We start from the raw sequence: 15,609 nt of genomic DNA on the forward strand, positions 1-15,609 counted from the left end.
ATTATACAGTCCCACCAACAATGAATAAGAGTTCCAATTTCTCCACATCCTCTCCAACATTTGTAGTTTCCTGTTTTTTTAATGGCAGCCATTCTAATTGGTGTGAGATGGTATCTCATTGTGGTCTTAATTTGCATCTCTCTAATAGCTAGTGAAGCTGAACATTTTTTCATGTGTTTCTTGGCCATTTGTATTTCCTCTTCAGAGAACTGTCTTTTCATATCTTTTGCCCATTTTATAATTGGCCTGTCTGTACTATCATCATTGAGTTGTAGGATTTCTTTATATATGCAAGATATCAGTATTTTGTCAGATACATGGTTTCCAAAAATTTTTTCCCATTGAGTTGGCTGCCCCTTTACCTTTTTGAGATATTCCTTTGAGATACAGAAACTTCTAAGCATGAGGAGTTCCCATTTATCTATTTTTTCTTTTGTTGCCTGTGCTTTGGGTGTAAAGTCTAGGAAGTGGCCACCTAATATAAGGTCTTGAAGATGTTTTCCTACATTATCTTCTAGGAGTTTTATGGTGCTTTCTTTTATATTGGGATCTTTGGTCCATTTTGAGTTAATTTTTGTGTAGGGTGTGAGGTAGGGGTCCTCTTTCATTCTTTTGGATATGGATATCCAACTCCCCCAGCCCCATTTGTTGAAAAGACCTTTATGACCCAGTTCAGTGACTTTGGGGGCCTTATCAAAGATCAGTCGGCCATAGATCTGGGGGTCTATCTCCAAATTCTCAATTCAATTCTAGTGATCTATGTGTCTATCTTTGTGCTAGTACCATGCTGTTTTGACAACTGTGGCTTTATAATAAGCTTCAAAGTCAGGGAGTGTAAGTGCTCCCACTTCGTTTTTCTTTTTTAGAGTGTCTTTAGCAATTCAAGGCATCTTCCCTTTCCAAATAAATTTGGTAACTAGCTTTTCCAAGTCTGCAAAGTAGGTTGATGGAATTTTGATTGGTATTGCATTGAATCTGTAGATGAGTTTGGGTAGAATTGACATCTTAATGACATTTAGCCTTCCTATCCATAAACATGGAATATTTTTCCATCTTTTAAGGTCCCCTTCTATTTCTTTTAATAGAGTTATGTAGTTTTCTTTGTATAGGTCTTTTACATCTTTGGTTAAGTTTATTTCTAGGTACTTGATTTTTTTAGTTGCTATTGAAAATGGTATCTTTTTCTTGAGTGTCTCTTCAGTTTGTTCATTTCTAGCATATAGAAACATTACTGACTTGTGTGCATTAATCTTGTATCTGGCTACTTTGCTAAATTTGTTTATTAGCTCTAGTAGCTGTATCATCGATTTCTCGGGGTTTTCCAGAAATAAGATCATATCGTCTGCAAACAATGACAGTTTTACTTCTTCCGTTCCAATTTGGATGCCTTTTATTTCTTTGTCTTGCTGGATTGCCCTGGCTAGCACTTCTAGCACAATGTTGAATAACCGTGGTGATAGCGGGTATCTTTGTCATGTTCCTGATCTTAGGGGGAAGGCTTTCAGTCTCTCACCATTGAGTACTATGCTGGCTGTGGGTTTTTCATATATGCTCTTTATCATATTGAGGAAATTTCCTTCAATTCCTACCTTTTGAAGTGTTTTTATCAAAAAGGGATGTTGGATTTTGTCAAATGCTTTTTCAGCATCTATTGAGATGATCATTTGATTTTTCCCTTTTGATTTGTTAATGTGTTGTAATACATTGATTGATTTTCTTATGCTGAACCATCCGTGCATGTCTGGAATGAACCCCACTTGGTCATGGTGTATGGTTTTTTTAATGTGTCTTTGGAGTTGATTTGCAAGTATTTTGTTGAGGATTTTTGCATCTATATTCATTAGGGAGATTGGCCGGTAGTTTTCCTTTTTTGTAGCATCTTTGCCTGGTTTTGGTATTAGATTGATGTTAGCTTCATAAAATCAGTTAGGTAATGTTCCATTTTCTTCAATGTTTTGAAAGGGTTTAAATAAGATTGGTGTCAGTTCTTTCTGGAAAGTTTGGTAGAATTCTCCTGTGAAGCCATCTGGCCGTAGGCATTTATTTGTGGGAAGCTTTTTGATGACTGATTGGATCTCTTGGATTGTGATTGGTTGATTGAGGTCTTCTGTTTCTTCTCTGGTCAGTCTAGGCTATTCATATGTTTCCAGGAAATTGTCCATTTCCTCTACATTATCCAGTTTGTTGTCATACAGTTGTTCATAGTACCCTCTCATAATTTTTTTAATTTCCTCAGGATCTGCAGTAATGTCACCTTTCTCATTCATTATTTTGTTTATATGGGTCTTCTCTCTTTTTGATTTTGTTAGTCTAGCTAGGGGCTTGTCAATGTTGTTGATCTTCTAAAAGAACCAACTTTTTGTGTTATTTATCCTCTCTACTGTTTTTTTGTTCTCTATGTCATTTATTTTGGCTTTAATCCTTCTTGTTTCTTTTCTTCTACTTGGTTTAGGATTGGTTTGCTGTTCATTTTCTAGCTTTTTCAGTTGATCCATTGGTTCTTTGATCTTGTCTGTTTCTTCCTTTTTAATATATGAATTTAGTGCTATAAATTTCCCCCTCCGTACTGCTTTTGCTGCATCCCATATGTTTTGGTATGTTGTGTTCTCATTTTCATTCGTCTCTATATATTTAGCAATTTCTCTTGCTATTTCTTCTCTAACCCACTGATTGTTTAGGAGTGTGTTGTTTAACCTCCAGGTATTTGTGAATTTTCTAAGTGTCTTAGGGTTATTGACTCCTAATTGTATTCCATTGTGGTCAGAGAATGTGCTTTGAATAATTTCAATCTTTTTAAATTTATTGTGTCCTGTTTTATGTCCCATCATATGATCTATTCTGGAGAAAGTGCCATGAACACTAGAGAAGTATGTGTATCCTGATGATTTGGAATGTAATGTTCTATATATGCCTGTTAAATCCAATTCATTTATGAGATTGTTTTGGTTTTCAATTTCCTTATTGGTCTTCTGTCTGGTTGATCTATCTATAGGAGAGAGTTATGTGTTGAAGTCTCCCACAATTATTGTGGAAACATCAATTGCTTCCTTTAGTTTTGCCAGTGTTCCTCTCATGTATTTTGTGGCACCTTGATTGAGTGCATAAACATTTATGACTGTTATTTCTTATTGTTGAATTCCCACTTTTAGTAGTATGTAGTGACCTTCTTTGTCTCTTAAAACATCCCTGCATTTAAAGTCTATTTTATCTGAGATTAATATTGCTACACCTGCTTTCTTTTGGCTGTAGCTGGCATGAAATATTTTTTCCATCATTCACTTTCAATTTCTTTGTGTCCCTGTGTCTAAGATGAGTCTCTTATATGCAGTATATTGATGGTTCATTTTTTTTGATTCATTCTGCAAATCTATACCTTTTAATTGGTGAGTTTAATCCGTTTACTTTCAATGTTATAGTCGTGAAGGCATTTCTTGAATCAGCCATCTTATCCTTTTGTTTATGTTTGTCATATATAATTTTCCGTCTCTCTATTAATATCCTTTAATGTATCCATACCGCATCTCTTCAGTACTGAACCTTTCTCCATGTCTCTCTCTCTTTTCTTTGTTTCTCTTTCTGTAGGTCTCTCTTTAGTATCTCAAGTAGGACAGGCCTCTTGTTAGCAGATTCTCTCAGCATTTGTTTGCCTGTGAAAAATTGAAGCTCTCCCTGAAATTTGATGGAGAGCTTTGCTGGATAAAGTATTCTTGGTTGGAAATTTTCTCACTCAGAATTTTAAATATGTCATGCAACTGCCTTCTTGCCTCCATGGTGGCTGCTGAGTACTCACTACATAGTCTTATGCTGTTTCCTTTGTATGTGGTGAATTGCTTTTCTCTTGCTGCTTTCAGAACTTGCTCCTTCTCTTCCGTAATTGACAGTGTGATCAGAATATGTCTTGGAGTGGGTTTATTTGGATTTATTCTATTTGGAGTTCACTGGGCATTTGTGATTTTTGTATTTATGGTGTTTAGAAGATTTGGGAAGTTTTCCCAAACAATTTCTTTGAATACTCTTCCTAGACCTTTAGCCTTTTCTTCTCCTTCTGGAACACCAATGAGTCTTATATTTGGACGTTTTATATTATCTATCAAATCCCTGAAGTCCATTTTGATTTTTTCAATTTTTTCCCCATTCTTTCTTTTGTGCTTTCATTTTCCATTCTGTCATCTTCCAGGTCACTGATTTGTTGTTCGGCTTCCTCTAGTCTTGTACTATGTGTATCCAGAACCTTTTTAATTTGGTCAACAGTTTCTTTAATTTCCATACAATCATCTATTTTTTTATTTATTCTTGCAATGTCTTCTTTATTCTCTTCTAGGGTCTTCTTGATGTCCTTCATATCCTGTTCCATGCTCTTTTTGGTGTCCTTTATATCCCATGCCATGGTCTCATAGTTCATCTTTAGTTCTTTAATTAGTTGGTCTAAGTACTGTATTTCTTCTGCTCTTTTGATTTGGGTGCTTGGGCTTGGGTTATCCATATCTTCTGTTTTTTTTTTTTCATATGCTTTAAAATTTTCTGTTGTTTTTGGCCTCTTGGCATTTGCTTAACTTGGTAGGGTTCTTTTAGGATTTGTAGACCAATTGAAATCCTTATCTCTAATTTGTCAGGTCTACAGCTTCATGGAGTACACTTTCTGTGACTAACCAGCAGGTGGCATCCATGAGCCACCTGTTCCCCTCAAGCCAGTTTTCCCCCGCTTTGCCCCTGTGGTGAGTGGGGGAGTAAGTCTTGTGGGGTCCAGTTGGTGTACCAAGCTTGCGTGTGTAGTTGGTGTTGCCCGCCCTGTATAAGGGGCATGTGTCTGGGTGGTCAGGGAGGGGGCGGCTCTACCAATCAACCTGGTGTTCCTGGAGTTTTAAAGTTGCTGCAATAGTCTAATCCTTCAGTTCAGTCCTGCCACAGTTTGTCTCTGCCACTGACCCACAAGTCCTTGGTATTGGCGTGTGGCCCCTGAGACTTGTGAATGGGTCCCTCTTCCAGGCCTTGCACCCCCTGGTCCTCTGTTGAGGGTTGACTGTGCTATGTCACAGGTGAGTGCCATCCCCCCAGGGTCTGCCAATCTGTGTAGGGAGGCTCCCAGTCTGCTGAAATGATGTCTGAATGGAGCTTGTTAATTCCCACTGCTCCACCTTCCCAACTCTGGGACAACCAGCTGAGGGTTCAGGGAAGGCTAATGTCCACGCCCAATTTTGTGGTGTATGCGTGTTATTTGAAACACTTCCGTCACATGGGTTGTCTGGGGCAGCTCTAGGCTATGGGGCTGGTGATGGGCAGGAGTGTTTCCTGTCCACCAGGATGATGGCTGTGAGAGGATGCCCCCTTTTCCTTGGGAATCTGTGGTGTTTAGTGAATTTTCTCAGCCACTGGATTATTGCCTTTTGTCTCAGAGCTCTCAGTTCTCTTGTCTTGACCTGCTTGTTCTAGTTTGCTAATGCTGCAGAATGCAAAGCACCAGAGATGGATAGGCTTTTATAAAAAGGGGGTTTATGTGGCTACACAGTTACAGCCTTAAGGCCATAAAGTGTCCAAGTAACACATCAGTAATCTGGTACCTTCACTGGAGGATGGCCAATGGCGTCCAGAAAACCTCTGTTGGCTGGGAAGGCATGTGGCTGGTGTCTGCTTCAAAGTTCTGGTTTCAAAACAGCTTTCTCCCAGGACACTCCTCTCTAGCAAGCTTGCTCCTCTTAAAAATGTCACTCACAGCTGCACTGAGTTCCTTTTCTTTGAGTCAGCTCATTTATATGGCTCCACTGATCAAGGCCCACCCTGAATGGGTGAGGCCATGCCTCCATGGAAATATCCCATCAGTTATCATTTACAGTTGCGTGGGGCGCATCTCCATGCAAACAACCTAATCCAAATGTTCCAACTTAATCCCCACTATTATGTCTGCACCACAAGATTGCATCAAAGACTATGGCTTTTTCTGGTGGACATAACATATTCAAACCAGCACATTCCACCCCCTGGACCCCAGAAAAACATATTCTTTCCAAATACAAAATACATTGATCCCACAATACCACAGAAACTTAAATCATTTCAGTAACAATAGTTAAGTACAAGATCCCATCAAAATCAAATATAGGCATGGTCAGTCCTAAGGCATACTTTTCCTTTAGCTTTGGATCTGTGGACTTAGAACAAGTTATATGCTTCCAATATACAAAGGAGGGACATTCATAGGATAAACATTCCCATTGACATAAGGAGAAAGAGTAAGGAAAACAGGGTTAACAGGACCAAAACAGTTCCTAAAACCCGCAGGACAAATTCCATTAGATTTCAAAGTCTGAGAGTCATTTACAGAACAACGTTGCATCCTTGGGGCTTGAGAGAGTGGGAGTCTAACCCTTCCTAAGGGCCTTTGTGGCAGCACTTTCCTCTCCAAACACTTGGGTGAGTGCTCCAACATATCCACACATTGGGGAGACCACCTTCTCAGCCCCACCCTCCTCAAACATTGAGGCAGCTCCTGGATTCCCTTCCATCTCCAGGGCACATACTCAACCCCTTCAGAACAGTGTGGTGGCAGCCAGGCTCTCCCTCAATTCCCTGGGAATGTGCTCCACCATCTTTGGGGCTTGGGGTGGCAAGACATTTCCTGAGCATCGAGGTGGAAGGCCCACCCTCGACCTCCAGGGCAAACTCACCCTTTCCATGCATGTGGGCCACTCTGCTTACCCAGCCCAAGACCTCTTGACTCCAGACCTCAATCTCCATGGCTTTGTCTTTGAAGAAATTTTTCCTTCAGTTTGTTCCTTGTCTGTCTTCTCCAGTCCAGACTGGCAATGGCTCTGTCTGTAAAGATCTCACAAAAATTCTGTTGGCTTTGCATGAAGCATACAGGGGTCAAAGCCATTAGACAATAGGACTTTCCACAAATCCTTTCTGGATAATTCCATCTCCAATCTTGGCTTGTACTGAAATGGTGGCTGGGTTCCATGTTTGGTAACATCCTCACATTGGGCTGTAGCTTCTGGGATTCCACTCCCTGGAAGCTTGTAATTTTCCAAGCCATCAGCTTCTGGTTTCTTTGAACCCAAGAGTTCAGTTCTAAGTTTATCTCTCTCCACTCGCATTTTACTATAAGTGGCAAGAAGAAGCCAGGGTACATCCTCCACATGTAGTCTGGAGATCTCCTCTGCTAAGTATTCCAGGTTGTCACTTTCAAATTCTTCCTTCCACCTGATACCAGGACTCAATTTTGCCAAATTCTCTGCCACTTTAAAACAAGGATCACCTTTCTTCCAGTTTACAACAACACATTGATCATTTCTGTTCAAGTCCTCATCTGAAGTATCTTTAGAGTCCATATTTCCATAAACAGTCTCTTCAAAGCAGTTTAGGCCTTTTCTGCCAAGCTCCTCACAATTCTTCCAGAGTCTTCCCCTTATCCATTTAAAAAGCCATTCCAACATGTTTGGTATTTGCAAACTCAGCAGCAAAAGCACCCCACTCTCGGTACCAAAATCTGTTCTAGTTTGCTAATGCTGCAGAATTAAAAACACCAGAGATGGATTGGCTTTTATAAAAAGGGGGTTTATGTGGCTACACAGTTACAGTCTTAAGGCCATAAAGTGTCCAAGTAACACATCAGTAATCTGGTACCTTCACTGGAGGATGGCCAATGGTGTCCGGAAAAACTCTGTTGGCTGGGAAGGCATGTGGCTGGTGTCTGCTTCAAATTTCTGGTTTCAAAACAGCTTTCTACCAGGATGCTCCTCTCTAGCAAGCTTGCTCCTCTTAAAAATGTCACTCACAGCTGCCCTGAGTTCCTTTTCTTTGAGTCAGCTCATTTATATGGCTCCACTGATCAAGGCCCACCCTGAATGGGTGAGGCCATGCCTCCATGGAAATATCCCATCAGTTATCATTTACAGTTGTGTGGGGTGCATCTCCATGCAAATGATCTAATCCAAGTGTTCCAACTTAATCCCCACTATTATGTCTGCCCCACAAGATTGCATCAAAGAATATCGCTTTTTCTGGGGGACATAATACATTCAAACCAGCACACTGCCCAAATTGCAAGTCTTTGAGGCTTTCTGTATTGGGCTTCTTAGAGTAATTGTTTTAGAAAATGAAAAAAAGATTTAAAAAAAAAGAAAAAAAAAGGGCCCTCCTGGCAGATCTAATGCATTATTGAAATGCAAAGAGACAAAGCAATTAGGGCTATTAAGGAAAGATCCAGGGGGCAGAGAGATCAGTTTTTCTTTGGGTTTTGCAAATGAGCCTGAGAGGCATGAGCTCTGCCCTTCTCCTTTCTATGTTCACCAGAACTCCAAAAAGCATCCGCTTTTAGTTTTGAGTTTGTCTTGCTGTTTTTTTGCTATGCCTGTCTCCTCTCTGCTGGGCTGGCTGCTCTCAGATTCTCTGGTGTCTGGTCTCAGTTTATGTATGGTTGGAGTTTGGATCAGTAGAATGAGTTTCTGATAAGAGCTGCCACAGCAGCTCTCCCTTCTCCTTCCTGGTGCTGACAGCCCCTCCTCCTATGGGACTGAGCCTGGCAGGGAGGGGCGCAGGTCCCCTGGCCACAAAAACTTACCTATTTTGATGATCTCAGCAGTTCCACATTTTCATGAGTGTTGTATGAAGTATGCCCAAAGTCAGATTGCTCTGCGGTGTCCAGTCCATGCAGTTCCTGGCTTTCTACCTACTTCCCTGGAGGAGTAAGTAAAACATACACCTCACCAATCCACCATTTTGCCCCACCTACTCTTATTTTATTTTACCACCTCTGGAAAAATTAGTGTGGACTATTGTTCAGTGTATGGACCAAGGAATTTTTGAAATTCATTTGTTTTTATTTGAGCAATTGTAGGTTTATAGAGTAGTCATGCAGAAAATAAAGAGTGCATCAAGAGGTTAGTGCTTACTATTACTTGAGTTGAATCTGTGTGTATTTCTTGGTTTCCCAAAATGTGGGATGGTCATAGGAGCATTCACCCCATTTTTCCACCACTTCTACATCTGATCTTGTTGATTCTATATTTAAAGAAAATCTTAGTTAGCTTAACATTTCTATTTGCTATCTCACTGCTTTAGCTTGGACCATCATCATTTTTTAAACAAAATATTGTATTGCTTCCTTAACTGCTTGATTACACTTTTCCTCCTTTTTGATCCATCTTATAATCTCAGTCCATACTAACTATGGTAGAGACTAGTAGCCACTCACTCAAATGCAGGATGTTCTCTTCTTCCTGGACACTCAGATACCCTGCATTACCCAGGCACCCTGGCAGTGAGGTGTGGTCATGTGACTCAGTCTACTCATAGATTGATGTCCTCCTGTTCTGGGTTTCCATCATGTTCTCTTTCCCTTTCTGCCAGCTGGATGCGAATAGCAAAGAGTCAGTCACATGGTGCAGAGTCTGTGTGATTCTTCCTACATAACTTGGAGTGCCACCTACTACCAATATCCCCACTTGGGGGCTTTTACAAAGGAGAGAAATTAACCTTTTTACTTTATTTATTATTTATTTCTTTATTTAGTCTTTACAGGCAAACACTCTCCCTTCCATATTTTGGTCATACAAGAATTGGAAAGGAAAGTTCAAAATGGATAAAATTCACACAACATATGGTTGTCTGTAAAAAGAAAAAAAAAATCCAGGGGAATCTATAGATAAATCTAAGAGATTTCTACAGGATTTGAGGATGTAAATCAACACTATAAAATCAAATCTGTCCCTGTATTAAGAACAATAGTTAGGAAATATATTTTAAGGAAAGCTCCCCATTCACAATAACAACGGACATTTTAAGTCATCTAAAAATAATTCTAATAAGAGACCCAAGACCAGTAACAAAAAAATTACAAAACTTTACCAAAGGTAAAAAGAAAATATCTGAATGAATGGGAGATATGCAGTGTTAATGGTTAGAGAGACTCAATGTGGTAAAAATGTCAATTCTTCTCCAACTAATCTATGAATTTGAAGAAATCCCAATCAAAATACCAGTGTTGCCTTTTAAACAGGGAACTTAAGAAACTGATCCTTACTAAAATTCATGTAAAAAAATAGAGAGAAGAGAAGAGGACAGGGAGTTTGAGGAGAAATAATAAAAGAGGGAAGAATTGCTCTCTCAGGTATCCAAGTGCTTTATTAGGGCTTTAGTTGTGATAATTCAAACAGTGCAGCAGGACAGCCATAGGGACTGACAACTGCCCCATGTAACAGACTAGTGAGCCCACCACAGACCAAGTGTATATTACAAGTTTGTGTATGGCATAGGTTGCTTTTATAATAGGCAAGGAAAGAATGGATTGGCTAGAAAATTGTGCTGGGACAACTGGTATCCATACATAAACAAATTTAGAAAACAATTTCTAAAAATTAATTGTGAAGAGAAAAATTTCAACCATTTTAGAGGAATATGGGTTTATGGTATCATGGATTTCTTCTCTCCTCCCCTCCCCACATGCACAACTGGTAAAGGATTTATATTCAGAACACATAAAAGTCTTACACAATAATAAGAAAAAGATAAAACACCCAGTAGGAAACAATGAGCTTGAAGAGGCAAGTGTGAAACAAGACTTTAGGCCAATAAACAAATGAATAGATGTTCAGTCTCATTAGAAATGGGAAATGCAAATTGAACAAATTCAATTTAACATCCTTCATCTTTTAACAAATGTAAAAGTCTGAGAATTTCAAGTGGAAAAATGGAAAATAATATGAATTACTGATGGGACTCTAAATTAGAACTACTTTCAAAACAATTAGGCAATCTCTCTTAAAGTTGAAAATTCATATACCTCTGACACAGCAATTTCACTTCCAGATTAGATCATAGAGAAATTGTAGCACATTGGTCCAGAAGATATCCACAAGGATGTGTATAGTCATACAGAATTCTTACAAGTCTTTTAACAAATGAGGAATGGATAAATTGTGTCACTTTCATATGAATGAATTCTGGACAGGGTTAAAATGAATGAATTCACATGGATAAATTAAGAAAACATGTGGAAATAAAGGAAGTTCTGGAATAGAAATAGTGTATCACATAATATTTGTAAATGTTAATATTTAAAGTAATGCACACATATGTAGCAAACGTGTAATTCTTGAATGGATGTATACCATGAACTTGAGGACAGCAGTTATCTTTGGTTGAGAGGGGAAAAGTAAGATTTGGATTGAAACAAAGAGGATCTCAAGTGTTTATTTATAAAGATTTTTTTTTGATAAATTGTCATATATATTAAATCTAGATGAGGAGCTTTTGCTGAGTTATTCTGTTTGTCTTTGTGATGTTTTAACAGTATCACAAAAAATTAACTGAACACAAAGTTTACAGAGGTTTGGGTGATAACAATCCAGAGTGTGGCCATGCAGCTGTGAGACTCAATCTTGTTACATTGAGGAAAGGAGACAGAGGGCAGCTTGTAAACAGGTTAGAATAAGAGGGAGTTTATTTCCACCAGGAAGAGGGATCCAGGGGCCATTATATCAAGCTAAGAGAGAAGGATATAATGAAAGAGAGATTCAAATTAGAGGAAGCAAGATAGTAAGTGGATGGAAGTTGGGGACAGAATTTAACAATCTTTTGCTACCTTTATTTAAGTGTCCAGCAACTCCTCCCAGCTCATTATTTTGAGTGCCCCTTCTCTTTGACCCATTGGTGATCTCCACCCTCTCAACCACATGTTTGCAACTCAGTTGTCAGTCTAGTTCTGGCAGTCAGTTTTCTCTCTCTCCATCTGGTCACCCACCTTCCAACATAACCTCAACATTAGAAAATCTGTGCACTTTCATTTCCCTATTCATGGGTAGATGAGGGATGTCAGAGAATCACACAAACTTGGGGATAGAATTAATGGAATTCCATTTAGGATCCTCAGAAATTTTTTCTGCAATCCTGCTTCTCTCCATTATCCATTGCTGGGCATTGAAAGCTTTGCAACTCACCTGAAACTCACCCAATGCTGTACATGGAAACTCTCCCAGGATCCTGGATGTCCCTTCCCTTGTCACTGAGAAACATTACTCCAGTGAGTGAACATTTCCTTTACATTCTCCTCTGCACATAATTTCCATAACCTCCTTCCTTCAGAAGAAAAGTACACATCTACCCAACATGTTTTCATTCCTATTCCCTCTGTTTCGTCACAATTTTGCCTCATCAGTTCTCAGTGACTGCCTTTTCTCCTCCTCCAATATCTACTTCAAGTCCTTTTCCTTCCCAGTAAATGATCAACATATTATGGACTGTCAATCATGAAATGAGTCTTCCTTAATCTTATAACTCTTTTTAGCTACCACCCTATATCTTACTTCTGTCCTTCCTTTTTCGGACAGGCTTCTATGTAGAGATGTCTGCTTACTGCCATAATTATACTTATAAAATGTAATTGGATTGCATCTGTCTCTTAAACTGACTCACTATCTTCCCATCAGCTCATAGTTGAAGTCCAAATTAATTATCATAGGGAAAAACTCAAGGACAAAGAGTTTGGAGAATGGAGAGTAAATTTAGGTGAAAAATATGCTCTTGAACTTTATCAAAAGCAGAGGGATCAGGCATAGGAGCAAGTGTAAAACAGCCTGGAAAATAATTTTAGGTGAATATTTTGGGAATTTTGAACCATAGCAAGGACTTTGAACATGTTTCAAATAGGCACTAAGAGTTAATATAGTGGGTATGGGTTGCACAAATGATTTCTAGTAATAGATGCAATTTTTTTTGTTTAATATAAGCCAACATATGTAGACATATAAAATAAACTCATGATGTTAAGATAACATATAAAATAAATTAGTGATGTTAGGATACCATTTTAAAGTAATAATCTCAAGTAAGGACAATCATTATCTGATTAAAAAAAAGACAGCTAAAAAATGTAAGAAAAAGCAGCTTCAGAAATGAAGAGTTTGATATAATCAGTGTGGGAAGTAAAGAAACAGAAAGGGACTCAGAGGGGGGTGGTTTCTGAACACAGGCACATGGTGTAGAGATCCACAGTGCCCATGTTAGGGTTTGTCATGGGCGGGGATGATTTCAACTGAGACTCTACAGGAAGAGGTAAAAGAATATTAGGCCACCAGGGAAAGTAGCAGGGGGCACAGCCACATGATGCTGGAGGCAGAGTGAGAGCCTTGAGTTCACTGGGTGGTGCCCAAGTCCCAGGCAATGCTCATCCACTAAAATTTCCTTCCTGGAAAGCATTTGTTTTCTGACATCCCTCCCATGAGTATGATGGTGCAGATGACAGTTTTGTAGGGACCAAAGAGGCCATCTGTTTCCTCTTTACATGTGGGGAAGCAGAGAAGACAAAAGACCTGACCTCTGAATGACTGGAGATTCCCCTTATAGTTCACTGCATCAGTGCATTGACAATGAAATAACATATTTTCTGAAGAGCTGTCAATTGGCCCCATTAATTCTGAGTGGAACACCCTTTGTAGCTCCTCTCTAAAAGGACAAATACACAGAGTCTAACATGTGCACCCAAGGGCACACAAAAACTGAATATTACTTCAGGAGCCAGAGCTTGGGAATGAGATAACGTAACCAGTACTACACCTTCATAACCTTGTTTTTGGAAACAACAGCTCGAGGAGAAGACTTGCCTGATTAGATCTCAGCCTTGCTTTCAGTGTTCATAGCTTCATCACTTTCTTTGCTGGTGTTAGAGTGTGTAAAAGGAGGTGTGACGGTTAGGTTTATGTGTCAACTCGGCCAGTTAATGGTATCAGGTGTCTGGTCAAGCAAGCACTGGCCTAACCATTACAGCAAGGACATTTGTGGCTGGCTAATAAACCAGAAGGCTGGTTTATTAAACCATCAGTCAAAATGGCTGCATCTGTGACTGATTACATCAACAAAGGGCATGTCTTCAACAATGAGAGAATTCAGTCAGCTGGATTTAGTCTAGTCAGTTGAAGTCTTTTAGGGAGACAGCTAGAGGACCTTCACTTCTTTGGCTAACCAGCAAAGTGTTTCCTGAGGAGTTCATAGAAGTTGCTAGTTCATTCCTGATGAGTTCATTGAACACGTTCATTGAAGTTGCCAGTTTGCTGTCTGAGGAGTTCATCAAACATCTTCATTGGAGTTGCCAGTTTACTGCCTGTCCTACGGAATTTGGACTCATGCATACCCACAGTTGTGTGACACACTTTTATAAAATCTTATATTTATAGATATCTTTTGTTGATTCTGTTTCCCTAGAAAACCCTAACTAATATAACTTGGTACCAAGAGTGGGGTGGTTCTTGAGAAACAGAGTCTTAAAATGGGCTTCTACAATTGATTTTCTACTCTGATCAGATTTAAAGGCACTAATGACTCTATTTACAATAATCAAGATGGCACTGACAGATTATGTCATGAGTTGGTGATGAAAATACACAAAACATCACCATTTGATTCCCCTAATCATACTCTTGTATTAAGCAAGGTTCTTGGTGACAGTGTTTTTGACACCTTAACAGAGTTTTGCAGAACTAAGAGGTATAATGTTGTTGGCTTGTTGTTCTTAGATATGCTGGATAAAATTATAAGAGAAAGGGACAAATTAAAGTCTTCAAATTTGAAACTTAAGTGCCTTGTGACAGATGTAAAATTTCTATGTGTTCCCTGAAAGAAAATGTTATTTCCTGTGGCCTCAGACTTGATATTTCTGAAAACCAGACCTAGAGTCTCATTGTGCAAATAGCAGATTTACAATGGAAACTGAAACCTCAACCTCGTAGGGTGTTTACTGTTAAGGTAAAGACTTTGATTGGAAAAGAATGGGGTCCTCAAACTTGGGATGAGAACATATGGATTGATAATAATGGCAGTGAGGACATTGGAACCCTGGATTCTGCTGAATCTTTCTTAGATATAACTGTAGTGGGCTGTCTTTAGGAAACATCCCCCCCCCACCTCCAATCTGCCCTGAAGTTACAGCTACCCAAACCCCCACATGCTTTGAGGAAGCATCTTCCCAACCTCCAGTCTGCCCTAAGAAGCCTGCCATCCAATCTCCACCTGAAGAGATGAACCCTTCAGTGCCTGCTAAACCTGTAATCACCTCCCATGAGGAAACAGCCCTCACTCCTCTGTCTGGAGAGATTAATCCTGTTTCATGAGATGAAACTGCAACAGAATGCCCTGAGGTAAATGGCTTGAGGAATACTTCTAATTCTTTTCATGACTCACTCCCACCACCATTCTTTGCTCAGGAATTATAACTAGACTAAAGTTCCAACAGTCCCTGAAGGGTGAGTACAAAGCATGACCCATTAGGAAGTATGCTATACTCCAAAAGAATTATATGGTTTTCCAACTTATACAGACAGAAATCAGGGGAATATATGTGGGAATGGATATTAAGGGTGTGGGATAATGGTGGAAGGAATATAAAGTTGGATCAGGCTGAATTTATTGATACGGTCCCACTAAGCAGAGATTCTGCATTCAATGTTGTAGCTTGTGAAGTTATTAATGGGCACTAACAGTTTGGCTGTTTGGCCAAAATGTGGATGAAAAAATGATGACATTACCTGGGATCAAAATGGCAGAGCTGCCCTGGTATAATGTAGAGGAGGGGTTTCAAAAGCTTAGAGACATTGGAATGTTAGAGTGGATTTATCATGGAAG

Source organism: Choloepus didactylus, chromosome 18 (assembly GCF_015220235.1).
Source record: "Choloepus didactylus isolate mChoDid1 chromosome 18, mChoDid1.pri, whole genome shotgun sequence".
NCBI classification, from domain to species: Eukaryota; Metazoa; Chordata; class Mammalia; order Pilosa; family Megalonychidae; genus Choloepus; species Choloepus didactylus.